This window comes from Heterocephalus glaber, unplaced genomic scaffold, assembly GCF_053883595.1.
Source record: "Heterocephalus glaber isolate CG9 unplaced genomic scaffold, H.glaber_assembly_v1.0 deba00000546, whole genome shotgun sequence".
NCBI lineage: Eukaryota > Metazoa > Chordata > Mammalia > Rodentia > Bathyergidae > Heterocephalus > Heterocephalus glaber.
This window is the reverse complement of record NW_028258147.1, coordinates 34,943,756-34,962,376: the sequence shown is the minus strand read 5'-3', so window position 1 is coordinate 34,962,376 and position 18,621 is coordinate 34,943,756. Positions and strand designations below refer to the sequence as shown.

Genomic DNA, 18,621 nt, shown 5'->3' with positions numbered 1-18,621 from the left:
CAGACAGTTACTCGTTTTGGTAAAGGCCCTGGTTTTCTAACCATTTTCAAACATTCCCCCACTACCCCTCTTCACATATCTTCAGAAAGAAATGTATGCTAATGGCCCCTGGAATCCATTGACTGACTGGATACCCAAATACGTTCAATTTTGAATGCCGGCTTTAAAAACAAATGGCTAAAATGATTTTTTAAAATTCTTCATTGAATTCTTAAGAGTAGACAGGGTAAATACAAAAAATTTCAAAGCAGAATTATAATTTACCTGTATATATGGTTGAACTTTTGCATCCAGCATGTAGGGGGACAAGCATAAACTCAGTGCGTTCACTGAAGATCACCACGCTGGAAACCCCTGTTCCGGTTATGTTTCTCTTATTTCAGCATTATGGAAATCTATTCCCTATTTCCTCTAGGTTTAGCACAAAGCCACCCTAATTTTTCCATATTACTTGGATTGTTTAATTTTATTTCCTCTAAAGCATGTAATTAATTCTGTCCTTATCTTTAAATGTCTCTGTGTACCAGTATTTTGGGCTCTACATTTGACAAGAAAGTTGAAATTAGTTTTACTCTAGGTTAGAAACACAGCTAAACTTGGTCAAATGGTATTCTTTTTTCTCGAAGAGAACCTAATGCTTTTATGATTCTGTCCTGTATTTTTTGCTGTGAGGTAGCTTCCCTTCTGTTAAGTTTCAGTGTTTTCCCCTTCTCTGTTAGGGAGGGACTTCTTTACAAAGCAGTCTCTGAAATAGAAATGAGTGGATTACCCTGTAGCCTCACATACATCCTGGAGAATATCCTGTTCACAATTTAAGCGATGAAAGGAAAACCTACAGTTGTTTTAATTTGGAACCAAAATAATCACTTCTCTCCAGTGAAGCTTAGAGGAGCAAAAAATGTGCCAGAATCTTCCTGTACTTAAAAAAAGAGAACACTTTGAGGAGGGGCAGTGAGCAGAAAAAAACACAATAAAACAAACACAGAACCTTCGAGAGGGTAAATAGGGCAGTGCGAAACAGACCATCTGATCGCAACACCCTGAGCCGGGTCCGGGCTGTGTTGTCCCTCCCTCTGGCATGTAAACTGTGTGCATGTGGGGGTGGGGGTGCACACACAAAGGTTTATCAGGGAGCACAGAGGGAATTAGAAAGAGACTGGCCCGTTTCTAATTTGGTCTGTTTGCTTGCATTTAGCACTTAAGGGCTTGTACATTCAGTTTGCTCAAAAGAATGATGAAGCACTCCTTGCTTATGCCTCGAATCAGAAATGCATGAAGTGCAGCTGCAGAGATAATACATTTTCCCCAAAGGCTTTGGCTGAGCAAATTAGGTGTCAATGGGGTGCCTGCGCAGGCAGTACTCTCTCTAATTAGTCTCTTGAGCCTAGTTGGTGGCGGGTATGAGATGATCTAATCAATTGGTCTGTGTCTGATGGTTTGTGTAAAAATCCTACCAGGCAGACTCTCTCCCACAGGTCACCCACCTGCACAGCGGGACTGCTCATTTTCATTTTTCATCTCCTCCATCACATGATGCTGACAGTTGGTTTTAAGAAAATTGAATCCAAAAAATATCTAGTTCATAGGGCACATGGGTCAGAACAAAGTTGCATTATGGGTACCAGCGATCCAATTAATTAATATTTATAGCTGAGAAGCTCTATGTAGATATTTCTGAATAAAGATTTTATCAATTGAAACCAATTTCTTATTTAAAACAATTCATTTCAAAAGAAAGTATTGTAAAAGCTGAAAGCAAGATTTTAAAAAGCATCCATTAATCTTATGATTTATATACCTGTGAGCAAATGTGCACATTTTGAGCTTGTAATTCATATTCACTGTTCATCTGTAATGGACATCCAGTATATTTTGTCAATCAAATGTAAGGGAAAGATTTACAAGACATTGTATTTTACTTCCCTATGATAGAAGTATACCTTCTTTCCTTCTACCTAAACCCCGCCCTTCAAATGCATGATTATATTTAAATTTTTAACTTTTTTCTACCAGTAAACTGACCTACCTTAAATGCCCTTTTTGAAAAATCAAAACTGATGCCGCTCAAGGCAGGGGAAGGGACATCCTATGCTTTGGTGAACAGCAGCAGGCAGGGTGGGGGCACCACATCTCCTATATTTTCTTTTTATTGGCTTCTTCCACTGAACTTCAGAATCTAAACCTAAGTATGAATTTATCATATTCACTGCATTCACCATTTATTATCCAATTACTCTTATTAGGTATTATCCAATTATTCTTACACCCTAGATTAGGTACAGTTGATTCTCCTAGAGATTACACTCAAACAGTCAGTGCAAAGGGAAGGGTAAACACCCATCAGTGACTAAAAAAGTCTTAGATGAACCCAATAGGATAGTAACAGGCTGTTGACTATGGTGACAACATAGTTTATTGTTATATAAAATCAAATGTATTAGAAATCAAATCTTTCCTTTCAATTAGAATATCATGGAGTATTAAAAAAATTGTTTTGGTCTGCAGAAAGGAGTTAACCCTACCCATCATTCCTGACTCGTGGTGTATCTGTGGATGATACACTGCTCTATCCCCAGCACGGTGTTGTTGCTGAAATAGGAGTTTTGTACCAACCATTCCAGCAACAAGTGAGAGAACAGGCATAGGGTTTCCCCTCAGTCAGTGTGCCATAAGGGAACTCTAATCTGAGACTGTTTGCATTCTCGAGTTTTCAGATCCTACCTTTTCCTCTTCCTGTTCGTTCAAGAATTACTGATTGCTTGAAACCAATCTAAGCTCTCCTCAAGGGGACACATTGGTCAACAGAAACAAGCTTAGTATAGAACATAGTAATACCTCCTGCACCCTGACTTGCTTCCTGAGAGGAAGTGGCTCAGGAGGAATAAAGTCAGGAAGTCAGCTTGGGTGCCAGGTTTCCATTCTGTTGATTAAAGAGGTAGAGGGGAGGAGAGCCAAGCAAAGACTGTATCACGTGCTTGTAGTCATAGGAACTTCATGCCTAGGCAAGTAGATGCCAAGAAAACCCCATAGCATCCTTGTCTGGAGTAGCTAGGCCTCCTGGCAGAGCTGGAATCTTACATGGGTAAAAAGGATATTTCTATCATCTAGTTAATAAAAATCCCAAAGTCGGTAGTGGGTTTGGAGTTTGGATGAAGACCGCTGTGGACAAATGTGATTGAAATTCTATGTGGGCAAGCACTGATGTGTGGCATCCACCCATCCCCAGGTCTCCCCCGGAAACTTATGAGGACTTTACTTACACTTGGCCTAGTTACAGAGGACAGAGAACGATTAAGAATAGCAGGTTATCACTATCTCTTACCATGTACAAAAATTAACTCAAAATGGACCAAAGATCTCAATGTAAGGGGTAAAATTGTAAGACTTATGATCTTTATAACCTTGGATTTCACAATAGAGTTGTACCAAAAGTACAAGCAACAAAAGAAAGAAATGTGTAAATTACACTTCATTAAATTTCAAACTTCTGTGCATCAAAGGACATGCTCAACAGAATGAAAAGTCCATCCATGGAATAAGAGAAAATATTCACAGATAATCGACCTGAGATAAGGGATTAATCTCCAGAATGCATAAAGAACTAGAACTGATCAATGAAAAGAAAACCCAATTTTGAAATATTTCTCCACAAAAGATATTCATATGGCAAATAAATATGTGAAAAGATGTTCACTATCACTAGTCATAGGGAAATGCAAACCTGTGGAAATGAAATGCAGAACACTTCACCACACTACCATGGCTATAATTTTAAAACAAGCAGGGAAAAATAATAACAGAAAACAGCAAGAGCTGGCAAGGATGTAGAGAAACTGGAACCCTTCTACACTGCTGGCAGGAATATAAAATGGTGCAAGCTACTGTAGAAAACAGTTATTCAAAAAGTTAAATGTAGAGAAATTCCATATAAGCCAGAAATTCTACTCCTACATGTGTACCCAAAAGAACTGGAAACACATATTGCAAGAAACACTTGTACGTGAGTGTTCACTGCAGCACATTCACAATACCAAAGGTGACACAGCCCAAATACACATTAATTGATGAGTGGATAAACAAAATACAATATTCTGCCATATACAATAATGAAGTACTGTTACATACTTACATACTACAACATGCATGAACTTCAAAAAATTATGCTAAGTGAAAGCAACCAGACACAACAGGTCAAATATTGTATGACTCCATTTATATGAAATATCCACAGTAGGTAAATCCACAGAAACGAAAAAATGATGAGTGTTTGCCTGGAGATGGTGCAAGGGAAGAATGGAAAATGACAGCCTAAAGAGCATGGAGTCTCCTTTGGGGATGATGAAAATGCTTTGGAACTGGAGATGGTGGCTGTCCAACACTGCAAAATGCACTAAACGCCATTAAATTAAACACTTTGAAACTGTTAATTTCATGTTATATGAATTTGACCTCAATTTTAAAAAGCAAATAGAAGGTGAACATTCTGAAAAAAACATCATAGTAAATGGAAGAGATGAATAAAGGGTAGGGAAGACGCTATGTTAAAGGTTTTTAAATGTACCTGGTGTGCTCAAAAAATACAGCGAATGTTAAACAATTTTTAAAATTTACTGTAATAACAGTAAATGACACGTTGTCATTAATGCCCCTCAGAATACTCCCCTCACATCAAATGCCCTTATCCAGTGGTTCTTGCCACTTTCTGAAACAGTTCTGGAATTCCACTTCTGTATCTTTACCTGCACTGTCATGGCTCCCTTGATTCAAAGCATCTGCCATTTATGGTCATTTTGGTTTTGGGGGAGAGGCAGAAGCTGCACGACGACAGGCGTGCTGAATAAGGTGGATGAGAACATGCTGTAATGTTTTAACAAGCCTGCCTTCCTATCAGGTGGCCTGTGGCAACAGCATTCACTGTATTTTTCATCACATCTCGTGAAAGAAGACTCAGAACTGCTTCAGAAAATGGCAGGAAGTATGGGATAAGTGTGCTCAGTATGAGGGGGGGATAATGAGGGGAACCCGTGGCAGTGTGTCTTTTACTGTAATAATTTTTTATTTAAACATTCACTATATATTTTGATTATTCCTTGTTTATAAAAGTGGAAATTTTTGCTCTCAGTCAAGATTTTGCTAGGAACAGATTAGAAGATGCAGAAACAATGCCAGACACACTCAGCCATCTCATCTTCGACAAAAGAGCCAAACACCCTCACTGGAGGAAAGATAGCCTCTTTAATAAATGGTGCTGGAAAAATTGGCTTTCAACTTGACAAAGATTAAAACTACACCTATATCTCTCGCCATGCACTAAACTAAAATCAAAATGGATTAAAGATCTAAATATTAAAATAGAAATGCTGAATTGGCTAGAACAGAGGTTAGGTAGAACCCTTGAAGACATTGGTGTAGGAAAAGATTTTATGAACAAAACCTCACCTACCCATGAGCTAGCACAAGCAATCAACAAGTGGGATCTCTTCTTACTAAAAAGCTTCTGCACAGCAAGAGAAACCACCAGCAGTGTGAAGAGACAACCCACAATGTGGGAAAAAATCTTCACCTGCTGTCCCACAGACAAAGGTCTACTATCTAGAATTTTAAAAGAACTTAAAAAAATCAAACCTCCCAAATTTAAAGACCCAATCCAAAAATGAGCATTTGAAAAGAACAGACATTTCTCAGACAAAGAAGTAGAAACAGAAAATAAACATATGAAAACTGTTCAACATCACTGTTCATTCGAGAGATGCAAATGAAAACACCACTGAGATTCCACCACGCTCCAGAAGGAATGGCTGCTATCATGAAATCAACCAATAACAAATGCTGGCGGGGCTGTGGGGCAAAAGGAACCCTGCTCCACTGCAGGTGGGAGTGTAGACTGGTGCAACCACTGTGGAAATCAGTATGGCAATACCTCAAAGAAGTAGGATTGGAAGTCCCATTTGACCCAGCTATTCCCCTGCTGGGTATCTTCCCCAGAGAATTAAAAGAACCATGCCACAGTGATATATGTGCACCCATGTTCATAGCAGCACAATTTGTAATAGCTAAAACTTGGAAGCAGCCCAAATGCCCCTCAACTGGAGACTGGATAAAGAAAATGTGGTTTTTTTATAAAGTGGAACACTACTCAGCCATCAAAAATGAGAAATTAGAGACATTTATTGCCAAATGGATGCACATTGAGGCCATACTCTTCAGTGAAATAAATAGGACACATATGTGTAAATACCGAATAGTTTCTCCAGTGTGAGAAACTGAAAGTGTAAATAAGGACTAAAAGGTATAATAGGTAATGTGAAATAGGAAGAAAAGGGACAAAGGAAAAGGGCAAGTGGGAGGGGTAGGGGAAAGGAAAGAAGAGAATGGAATTAATATGAAAAAATGGAAACAAAGTCTTTATAAACAGGGAGGAATGGAGGGGTTGAAGGGAGGGCAGGGGAAGGGAGAAAAGTAAGAACCAAGAGACATTATGTAAAGGTGAAAACTTCCAATGATGAATGTCATTATATTGTATACCTAAGATGTACCAATAAAATAAAAATTTTTTAAAAAAGATTTTGCTAGGTCGTACCACATAGGGTGATGTGCTTGGTACTACAGCCTGTGGGAGACAACTGCAGAACAGCTACACTGTGAAGTCTCCAAAGAAAAAGGGCCAGAACCTGTGATAACAGGTTCTATCCAAGGTTCCCTCTGTGTCAGGAGGATGACAGTATGGCCCTGTGAAGGTGGACAACAGTCCTGGCCGTGCTCTAAAGAGTAGGAAAAAGCTTCTAAACTTAGTTGATGAATGGGTTCCAGTATGTGTGGAGCTGATGGATCAACTCCTTCAGCTTCAGGACTTGAACCTGGAAGTCCCACATGTTACCTGACCAGGCATCCTTTTCCCATCCTAGAGGTTCAGTGAAGATGCTTAAGGGCTATGAAAAAGGTAGAGGCATGCAGAGGGAACCTTCCTTCTTTCTGCTAGAATCATGCACCTGTAAGTAGTTACCAAATTTTAGATAGACATCATTGGAAGTGTACAGTACTGTGCTGGATGTTGGAAAGGGCCTGCCAATTCCAGTTATACTGAACAATTTTTATTCTGTGGAGACTAAAATAACTGATAATAAGTAACCAAGGTATTATAGACAGCTGTTTTTTTAAAGCACGTTGGTGATCCATTTTTCTATTTCATGCTCATAAAAAATGAACACAATGATACATCTTTTTAATGGTCTGTATGCTGCTACAGGCATTTAATTAAGACCAGTATTACTACTAATGAGTTGAGGAAGAAAATGTGCTGAGTTTCTTTTTCTTTAAATAATCTAAGAGGAAATGAGACCACTTGAATTCATGGACTTAAATTATTTTACAGGAAGAAAATGCAGTTGGGAAACTTGTTTATCATATTATAAGAGTTGTTATTGGTTAAGGTAACTCTTCTACCTCAAATAGACGTGCTTGGAGTGGTGTGGAGAATACCAGTGAGCTCACTTCGGTGTGACCAATTTTGATGTCTAATGTAATTTAGGGAAATTGATGTAAGTTTTTTTATATATAACAGTTTTCTCTTTTCCTCCTTCTAGGATTAAGTTGTCATCGTTCTGGGAAGAAAAAAACATTAATGAAGTGGCCAATAAAGCAAAGGGAATCTTGGACCAGTTTCCTTTCACTCCCTGTGGTGGATTTCACTTACAAGAAAATTGAACCTGGCAAGACCCTGTTTTCCCTGCAATTTATTTAAAACCTTGCACGCATTTGGATACCTTGTGATTTCCAAGAACTATGTGAAGATTAAGCTTTGCTTACTGATACATGGCATGTATTCTTTTCAGTCTTTCGTGTTTGATTTTGATTTCCCTCTGCAGCACAGCGTCTCTGTAAAGGTTTTAATGCTTTCACCAGCCATGTCTTAAATACATTAAGACAACACATTTGGTGTTCACACTTCAGTAATGTCTCTACTTGAAAGCCACCCAGCGGCATAAAACAACGTGTGTTTTCTTTGCGAGCAGCACACATTTTCCTACCACCAGGAAGGATATTTTTCACTAAAGTAAACTGCTGTTCTCTATCCACAGCCTGGTCCCAAAGTATGGGCCCTACCTGTCACTCACCTTTAAGGACATTTGCAAAAGTGTTGTTTTTTTTTTCTTGGAAATCAACACATATTTATATAGGATATCAGGATCTGCTTAGAATTTTCAAGCTACATAGCACAACTGTTGTTTGAGCAGGTTGGAAGTAAAGAAATAAGTACCAAGCAGAAAGAACATGGACAGGTACTAATTGCTTGTTTTTTCAACCTCTGGAAACTGAGATAACTTTTTATGTGTGGTCTGGATCTTGTCATCGCCTTATTTTTTTTTCTGTCTACTCTGTTACATTTTGTATGTTCTAAATGGAGAAGAGTGAGGAATAGAATGTTTAAAACTTGGGTGCAAAAGATTGTATTTCTGTATGACTCCCAAAAGCAGTCCTGGCTGATTTATGCTTCAAAAGCAAATTACAAAGTCACCCAGAGTTAGAAGTTTGCTCAGTGACAGCAAAGCATCGTCTGGAATTACATTTTTAAACAACATTCCAAGCTGACTGGAAGGCACGATTGGGTACCTGACTTCAACAGTCTCCTGGAATAACTGTTCAAATGCAGGTTTTGCAAACAATAGAAGAATCTTGCTGTAAAGATGCAAACAGGGAAAAAAGAAAAGCCCAGCTTCCCATTTAAGAAGTTGAGACACCTTGGAGAATGAAGCTGATTGAGGATGCCTAGTGCTTCAGTATACAGAGGAGCTGCCTGGTGCTGGCTCCAGTAGGGCACCCTTGCTGCTGAATCCCAGAAATACTGAGGCCAAGGAGCAGTTAGGAAACTTCATCTACTGCATGAACTTAGCTCCCCAGGACAGAAGTTCTCATGGTAATATCTTTGTGCACATTGTTTTACATTTTCCTATTAGAAAGAAGGAGAGATTGATAGCTTGAAATATGTCACACTGTTTTAGGATCAAGACTAGGAATTGTGATCCATTTTGACAAGGGCTTTCTGAGAGTGGGGTGAGGGAAAAGCTTTTCTATTGCCAAACCCAATACACCTATGAAGTGGACCTCAAATTCCTCAACTTCCACTGATACTGTCCCTGGAGCAGGGTTAGTGGATCATGGTAAGATCATACCCATCCTATCCAGATTCAGCATTCACAGTAAATACCAACCAAGACATTACTTACTAATTGATTTTAAAGATAGTAAAAGACACACAGCTAAGAATGTTTACTGTTTGTTACCTAGAAATACTTTTCATTTATCTTTCATACATTCCAACTCCCTTGAAGTCTTCAGAGATATTTTGATTTAAAGTATCTTACATTAGGATTTCTTAGAGTAAATATGGGGAGAAAACTTTACATGTAATCAAAAGCAGCCTTCCCTGTGATTTGTTTGGAATTATTCATTTGGGAGAAAAGCATAATCTTTGTATTTCACTAAGTTTAAATCAAGAGCTTGGTGATTAAATCTTATTATTTAATAAAATGTCTAACTTGAAAGTTTGAAAATATTTAATGCTAAAAGGCTTCAATTAGGAACGTGGGGGTGATTAGAGATCAATGCCTTGTCATAGACAGCTTCTCCTAGGAAGTAAAGCATACTACTACTCAGTGGGAGGGAATGTGTCTTGTTACAGAGACATGCCTCTCAGAAGGCTACAAGGTTTTCCTTGCCATTTATGCAGCAAATTCAAAGTTTGGTTTCTTTTCCTCTCCCATTTGTAGTCACATTCTCTCTCCCCTACTTTTTTCTCCTGCCCTCTCAGAGGGCCATCATGAAAATCAGTAAGACCGTGTTCATTAACAGATTTATTATACTTTTGAGAAAGCACTGGAATGTGTTGGAAGATTATTTTTATATGAAGGAATAGCTTGAATTCAGACAGCCAGTAAGAATAGTACAAATACACAGTGATTGTATCCATACTACATCTCTGCACATAGTATTCTGAAAGGAGATTTAGGACTTTTGTTTTCATGAAGGTAGGTAAAATCATAACATATACGGGACATAAGATCAATGTGTTTGCAGTGCTCAGCAAAAAGTAGAAAGCATATGGCAGGGGCAGGGAAGGAGGTCCTGCCATCCGAGATAGAAGGGTGTGAAGTTATTTCTGCCTCCCAGGAACAGTTAGAAAAATTTCCAGGGAACCCTCAGGCTTGCAGAGGAAGCAAGGCCTCTTAGGATCCTTTCCTCGGTGTGTTCATGACAGCCAGTGTAATCAGTACCCTAAGTATGCATCCATATAAGATATTCATCTGTCACTATTACGGGGTTTGTAATCTTTTGTTATATAAGAGGATGTTTAGGCTGTACATACTGGGGTAGATTGTTGCCTGCCCCCTATACATAGGAGTATGCTGCATAATTGCGCAGAACTTCCATCTCCTTTACTGGCTTATAGGCAGAGAAAACTGTATGTTCCTGCCTTGCAATTTTCTTATACAACAAAATAAAAATTTTAAATCTCAAATAAGCAATTCACTATTATTCATCTTCCCACCGCTCAAGGGCATATTATAGAGGCACATACAAAATCTACATTCTCTGTTTGGGAGTGGAATTTTAACACTCTCTCTCTCTCTCTCTCTCTCTCTCTCTCTCTCTCTCTCTCTCTCTCTCTCTCTCTGCCCCTCTCTCCCTCCCTCCCTCCTTCCCTCCCTCTCTCCATCTTCCTCCCTCTCCATCTCCCTCTCCTACTTTCTCTCTACCTCCCTCCCTCTCCTCTCTCTGTCTTTTGTATGATGCACTGAAATGTGCACTTTCTAATGGGGATGGCACCTAAGAAATGTGCTAGCATCATTTAAAAACTATTGTACTTCAAAATGACACACAGTAAGGAGAATGGAATAATACATATTGCATATTTGTTACCAATTGTAATTCGTCTGTATTATGAAGGATGTAATGGTTTGTCTACTGTCACTATTGTTTTCTTGTAACATGATATGGAATAAAGTATAGCAGAATCTCCATTCATCTTGGTACATCTCTTTCATGAATGCCCAATAAGACCATATAACATATCAGAGAAACATTGCCTTAAAATTCTGACCCAGTCTTTCTTAAAGAGTGAAAGAATAGACTATACGGTCTGTGGAAAGGAGTGAGTTACAGGAGTCTTGTAAGTCCTCCCCTTTCCTTGATTTGATATGCTAAATTTAGGTAGGTAGAGCCTTGCAAAAGAAGTTCTGTCTCCTTGCTGATAGTCACCACATGTTCTGCCCATCTCAGATATATCTGGAGTATATCTGGTTTTGTTTCATGACAATTTTTTATCTCTTATTGGCCCCTCTCTCTCCATATATATTGGATTCTAAAATGATATGAGTAGCTTACTCTCTTCTGAATACAGATCAAAGCTTCAGTGCAATGTTCTGCAGAAGCACTACTGTTCTTTACTGAGTTGAGCATACTTCCCTGAACACCATCTTGGGGTGCCTACAACCTGATAAGCAGGGCATGTTGGGAGCCCACATTTGATTGACAGTGTCAGCTTACCAGGTGGGTCCCTTTGCCATCGTCACCTTCCTATAGGAACTGTCATAGTCCCAAACAAACCCCCATGATTTGACCAGTTGTGAATATGATTCTACCAAGAATAGTCATCAGTTCGTGAGCAGGCTATTGATTTGAAGTTGCTTACAAGCTTACATTCCAGGTTAAGAAGATCTAGCAACCCTGGCTTTCCCCTGGGCAGACCCCTCCCCTCCAGGAGCAACTGGTTCTCCTTTCCTTGCCCTTCTCCATAACTTGTGATGTCCCTTTGTAAGCCCTTTACAGAATAACATCCCCACAAAATTAAACAAGGATTCTCAGCAAGGGGCTATTCTGCTGCACAACAGCTAGTGAGAGCCACCACTTTGGCAGCACCTACCTGCTTTTCCTGTCTCCACTGCAGCACTGAAGCATCTGCGCAAAAGGCAGATGCATTTTCAAACAGTCGCTGCCACCACCACTGGATTCTAGGACGGGATGGCATAGAGGGAGGAGACTTCATAGCAGTCAAGACTAAGATAATATGCACACTTTTTAGTTACACAGGAGCCATAAGTTACCCTGGAAACTGACTCGAATACAGAAGTATAAAGGGTAACTTGTCCCAGGGAGGCATAGTGTTTCAAGGGAGTGAAATGTCCCTACTGCACTTCCAAACAGCTCTATGCCCATTGCTGAGGTGATGCCCAGCAGCCTCCGTGGCCAGTTCACAATTTAGAGCTCAACATGTATGATTTAATCAGTAGCTCTTAATAAAGGAGGGGTGGAGGGCTGGTATCCATCTACAAGAGGCCAAAGGAATACCTTTGGGATACATTTTTAACTTTTTAAATGTAACGGTATGGCCGGGGATTTAGCTCAGTGGTTCTGCCGCCTGCCTCGCAAGCATAAGGACCAGAGTTCAATTCCCTGGTACCAAAAAAAAAAAAAAAAAAATCACGTAAATGTAACAGTAAAGGTGTCAGCTGTCCTCTCACTTCTATAATTACCCAGCGCTCCCTTTTTCTTTCAGCAGAGGCCATTCCAGAGCTGTAGGTTGGCGGATGTGATGTATGACGGCTGCAACAAGCAGTTAGAGTCAGGAGGGCAGCACGCCTGTGGTTGCTGTTGGCCCCCAGAGTAAAGAGAAACCAGAGGGGAAGGTGTTGGAGCAACCTTGTGCCACTGGGTTAACACGTACAGTTGCTGAATAATGGTGGGCATTGTAAATCTCTGCATTGAGAACCCTATAGTGGCCCAGCAACCTGCTGCTACCAGTGGGTGGTGGCGTTATGGGCATTAGCTTTGAGAAGCTTATATAGCAGAGGGGGCTAGGATAAAGGACACAAATCAGGGAAAAACTGACAAGATTAAAAAAAATCCAAGGCCTCGTATTTACTGTTCATCCCCATGCTCTCGGTGTGCTATATTGTCTGCGTTGAGTCCCGCTGAGAGAGAGCCAGGCACAATAATAGCTTAGAGCAGCCCTACAGCCCCGAGCCGTCCTCTGCCAGTGGTGTTGACTGAGCAAGTGGAGAATTCGATTCTGATAGAGTTGTCTTTTATTTCCTTCCCTGCAAGACCACCAATAATTATGGAGGACACACTTCGAAGATGGGGTGAGGGTTCCCCGTTGGGGTGAATCCTGAGAAGTGACCCAGCAGGGGTTCCTATGAAAGTGTGTGTGACACAGCCCAAGGTGTGCTTGCCTGACAGATGCAGACAGGGCCAGGGAAGTCCAGGGACACATCTGAACTGACAGCTCAAGGGCTTAGGTTAAAATAAGACTGTGCTTTGTGAATCATAATGCAGTGATAGACAATGACTTTTCACTCTCTCCTTCAACCAACTCTGGTAACTGAGGTGCTTGCTTCCCCAAAGAAAGGCAGTAATCCACTAAAGTCCTTGGGAAAAGCAGGCACAACTCCTGCAACTATCCTGCCAAACATTTGGGAGATTCAGACCCTTATACACTTATTCCCTCCCAGTGGCTCTCAGCCCTGACTCGTATTTGAATCACCAGGAAGTTTTAAAAACATTTCTACACCAGACCAATTCATTTCAGAGATATTGTGGGTGGTGACCTGGCACCAGTCTGTTTTGAGGACTCAACAGGTAATTGTATTGTGCAGCCAGCGTGGGAACTGCTAGACTCTTTCCTGCTGCCTACTACTCTAGGGCAAGCACTCCCAGACTTTTCCTGTAAGAGACAGTGTACACTTCAGGCTTTCCAGGCCATGCAGTCTCTGTCACAATAACTTACTTCGCTCTGTCAAGACTAGATCCATAGATGGGTGAGCATGGATATGTTCCAAAAAACAACTTGTGGACACTGATTTTGGAGTTTCATATAAATTTCACATACCAGGAAATGTTTTTATTTTTTTAACTATTAAAAATATGAGGGCTGGGGATTTAGCTCAGTGGCGCTGCTGCCTGCCTCACAAACGCAAGGTCCCGAGTTCCATCCCCAGTACCCGCCCCGCAAAAAAAAAGAAAGAAAAAGAAAACTATTCTTCATTCACAAACCATATATAAAATGCAGTAGAAAGGAATTGCCCTGGGGGCTAAGGTTGGTGTACCTTGGTTACAAATACAGCCCTGGCAATGAGGTAAACTAGAACTAAGGCCCAGGATAGGAGTACAAATGCAAGCTCACACAGCATATATCTAAATATTTAAAATACAAACCCAACTAAAAAAATGTTCTGTTCCCTTAACTTGACAAAGATGCCTTCATAATGACTGAGAAGACCGGACTTGCACTTAGATTTCTTGGACTCAGAAGAGATTTTCACTAAAACACAGTGAAAACCAGCAGTGTAGGGAGTCAGCTCAATTTGAAACTTGGTCTTTTCTTTTTGTTTCCCATCCACAGCTCAGTCCACCATGTGATGGGCCACACTTGCGTGTGTGTGTATGTGTGTGTGTGCACCTTTGCCTCCACAATGCACACTACCCATACCTTTGGCAAATAGTGCTCTTTGGCCAGCCTTGGTGAAGAGGTGCATGCCCTCAGAGAGGGTGGTGTTAGGTAACATTCCATTTCCAGAGAGAATTCCAGGGTCCTGGACATCTAGACCATGTAGTGTCTCTGCAGGGCATGGTGCCATGGACTCCTCATGGGCGGCTATCCCTTTAGGAAGTCACAACTAGGATCTTTAAGTATGAGAACCAAAACAGGCCCGTGTCCAAAGGCACTACCAGTGGGTGCTAAGAGAATGAACTCTGTGAAGTATTTAGTACAGCCCACTCTTACTCCGAATGCATAGAAATAGGCTTTGTCCCAATGTGAGGCAGACCAAACTGAGGAAAAAGGGGACATTTTTGCAGAACATCTCTTTTAATTAAAGGATCTCACTTTCAGTAAGTCACATACTGAAACCAGCTGTTACCAGTTCACAAGAACCAACTGTTATAAAATATTCAGGAATTTTATGAGCCAGTTCCTAAATCATTGAGAGCTGGAAACCAGACGGGGCTGTTTACACTTCCAAAATTGGCAAACTCCATAATACAAACTCCATACAAACGCTTATGCTTTCATATTGTTTTGTTTGAAAACCAGTTTCCAGCAGACCACTGCCTCCCAGACCCCTCTGCCTCCTTCCTCACTCCCCATTCCTCCACGAGCCCACCTTCCACGGTGCCGTGCTGACTGCCCTTCCACCCAAGCAGCCAGCCCTTCTCATGCCACTTTTGCATACACTGTTTGTTTTCTCTGGTTGAAATGCCCTTTCCCATTTTCCTAGAAGGCAAATTCCTAGACCCTTTTCAGGAACTATCTCCATTGCAAAATATTCTGGAACTCCCTTCAAAACATTTGCTCTTTAGTCCAACGTCCCCACAACATTTTGAAAATAGTAATATACAACGTTTTAAAAATCTGTCCTTGAGCCTGAAAATGGTGCTTAAGGTGTTTAGGAGACGTTTAGCAAATTAATTTTTTAAGCAAATTAATTATTAAAAGATAACATTGATTAAACAACAAACGGGAACATTGTTTTTCTTTCTAAGAAAGGTATAAGTAGAAGTCTTCAAACAATGTGAGCATAGTATAAGTATACCATATATTATGACATAGTTCTGTGCAAGGCACTGCTTAGTTTTACAGGAGAAATCAAAGAGGAACAATGTCTGCTTGTCCACCTAAAGCTCATGGTGCACTGAGACAGTAACTGCTGTACCTGATTGACTACCGGTATCATGTGGAGAACTTTCCAAACATTCCTACAAAACTGCAGCAGTTGGGGCAGTAGCACAGGGATATTCCAAAACCGCCTCAAGGGATTCCAGAGACCAGCTGTGAGTGTGAACCACCCTGCAGGGATCCTGAGAAAGAGATTCGATACACGACCTCCTAACCTGGCTGTTTTCCCCTTTTAAATCCCCCCTCCACCCTCTCCACCTGAAGACTGTCTAAATTGCAATTCACTTCTGCCTGTACTTTTGCTTCCAATTTTTCAGCGGTTCTTCTCTCCTCCAGGAGGAAGCCCAAGAGCTCTGAGAAACAGCACCGAGACTCCACTACACCCTTACCTTCCCTGCCTTCCTCTACTGTCATCTTCTCTCTCCATCTTTCATTTTACATTCTGGCCTCAGGGGATGCTAAGTGGTTCCCCCTGTTTTCATCTCCCTCCCTTGGCTTATACTACTTACTCTCCCACTTCTCTAGTGGCTGCATCCTACTCATCTTTCAGGTGCATCCTCTCCATAAAGGAGGACAAGACCATCTCCCCTGGTGAGTTGACCTTGTTCATTCTTTATTCTTCCCTCCTGTCACTCATACAGTGTGGCAGAGCATGGCTCAGTGGTTTTCTCCTGGACGAGACCAGCTGCACAGCCTGCTTGCAAGTGGATGTTGCTGGATGGCTGAGTTCCAACTGGTGAAATTTGACCAGGAGTGACTGCATCACTTCCACTTCTGGGCTACCAAGCACCTTGTAACAACTCCCATACTCTTTCCTTTCTTGCCAACTTCATGCAGGTGAACGTGGCCAAGTTGAAAGTCACATGTTTGAAAAGATGGAGCCACTGTATAGGAGAATTATTGCTTGGAATGGAACCATAAGATGATGAATAAGGTCATTTGCAGGCTTCATATGAGCAAGACATACACATCTATTGTGGATTAACTGTAAAAGATAACATAAAATAAGTTATTCTATACTGATGTATTCAACAAATAAGTACTGAGTCCCTGCCATGTGTCAGGAGTGTTCTGAGTGCTAGATACAGGCTAGTAAATCGTTGTTCTCTTATAGTAGGAAAAACATAATGTTTTAAAATACAGTGCATAGGGGCCAAGGATAGAGCTCAGTGGTAGAGCACTTGTCTAGCATCCTCAACACTAGAAATAAGAACAAGAATGTAACAGTGAAAACACTTCTACATTCCGCTTTCTGTCATTTTATTTGCTACCTCTTTATATGCCTATACACTAAACTCCCAAGTTTTTGAGGGTATTACATCTTTTTCGTCTATCTCTAGTTCCCAGAGCAGCACTTGGTCCAGTGAAAATTTTCAATAAATGTTGGCTAAATGAATGAAGTCACAATGCATATGGTAGCAAGGACAATGAAATACACTTCAAAGGAGAAAAAAAAAAGAGAGAGATTGTCTCTTCTAGCTGCAAGTAACTGGGAAGGCCTCACAGAGGAAGTGGCATCCAAACTGAACTTGGTAAATGAATTACCACCTAACACATAGGTACCAGGAGGACAGAAAGTCACACTAAGGCAAAGGAAGCACACCTAAGAAGATGTACATGTGAGAAGAGCAAGTACCTGGGGAGATATCAAGGAGCTCAGCTTAGGTAGGAGGGGCTAAGAGAGGGAAAAGACTGGGCGTGAACACCCTAGGATCCAGGTTCCAGCAAGTTTGAACTACCTCTTAGATTGTCAAACAAAGAAAGGGCACAGCCTGAACTCTACCTCGGGAGCAGTCACCCTGGCATAGGTTCACTTCACAGAACATCTGTTAAATGCTTTCCGTGTGCCAGACACTGAGCTGGGCCCTGCAGGGAATGAACCAGTGAGACACTATCGTTCTTCACAGCTTTGTTGGGAGAGACACCAGTAAAGATGTTGGTAAAAGTTACAGAAATGGTACAGAAGAAGGTCTGATACTGGACCCTGGCCCCCGGGGGATGAGTGAGGAGGCTCTTTCAAAAAGTATGAGAGAATTCCTAGGGACACAGGCAAGTTTTCCTGACCGATGGGGAGCAGATGCAAACACAAAGCAGAACGAGATGCCGTGCTCTCCCATCACGCTAATTCATGCCAATTCTAGGATCCCCTAGCAAAAACTCAGGGTTTTCAGGGTTTTTTCTATCCAAACTAAGTGGTATAATTCAAGGTATCTCTCAATAATAAATCCCTCAGGGAATTCTGCAGGCTCTGTCTTCAGAATTTGACCTCTCCCCCTCACTTCTTTAGGGCAGTATGTTTCTAATGACCCTCTAGATGCTGATCTCCCGAAGGGTGGACGCTTGGTCTTACTCATCTCACTTCTGCAGCTCGTACCCAGCATAACTCGGCATTCCCAAGTATTTGCAGTACAGAGAAATTTGCTTTAGGCACATAGAAAGCACACAGAGGAGGGATCATTGGCAAGTGTCTTTCCTGTGTCTTCACAAAGCAAAACAAAAGCTAGGGCTCCCAATTCTTTTCTATTTTCTGTGAAGTCGTGGGCACACAACTGAACCTGTGTGCCTTTGCCATGAATGTTGGAGTTCTGACATGTGTTCTGATGTGCTCATCTTACCAGGACCCTGGAGGAAAGCCACACCCTGAAGGAGAGGGAGTGAACTGACCTTCAGTCTGTATCAATTATCTGCTGAGTTTACCAGAGAATTCACAATAGGCTGAAACCAAGCTATATTTTTCTTTTCTGCTGTTGATAATTAAGATCCAGGTAAGACTGCATGCTTTCAATTACCATCAAAATTGAAAACCAACACGGTGCTTTATAAACAGCACTTAAGGATCTCCATTACTGCCCATCCTGTATCATTTATTTGACTCATAAGTTTATTATGATATTTTTGGTCATTTCATTTTGTGGCCACTAAGCTGACCCTGAGAGGACAGTTGCATCTTG

The 18,621-nt window shown here is 41.0% G+C and overlaps 1 protein-coding gene across 4 annotated transcripts in view; it reads left to right on the top strand.

The window, feature by feature from the left end:
• Cdk14 (cyclin dependent kinase 14) overlaps positions 1-11,018 on the top strand; it is a 617,491-nt gene extending 606,473 nt beyond the window's left edge. For all 4 annotated transcript variants that reach the window (XM_021242623.2, XM_087204731.1, XM_087204728.1 and 1 more), the window contains one exon: positions 7,584-11,018. The gene's annotated coding sequence lies outside the window, so the exon portion shown is untranslated. The remainder of the gene's footprint in view (positions 1-7,583) is intronic.
• The last annotated feature ends 7,603 nt before the right edge of the window (positions 11,019-18,621 follow it).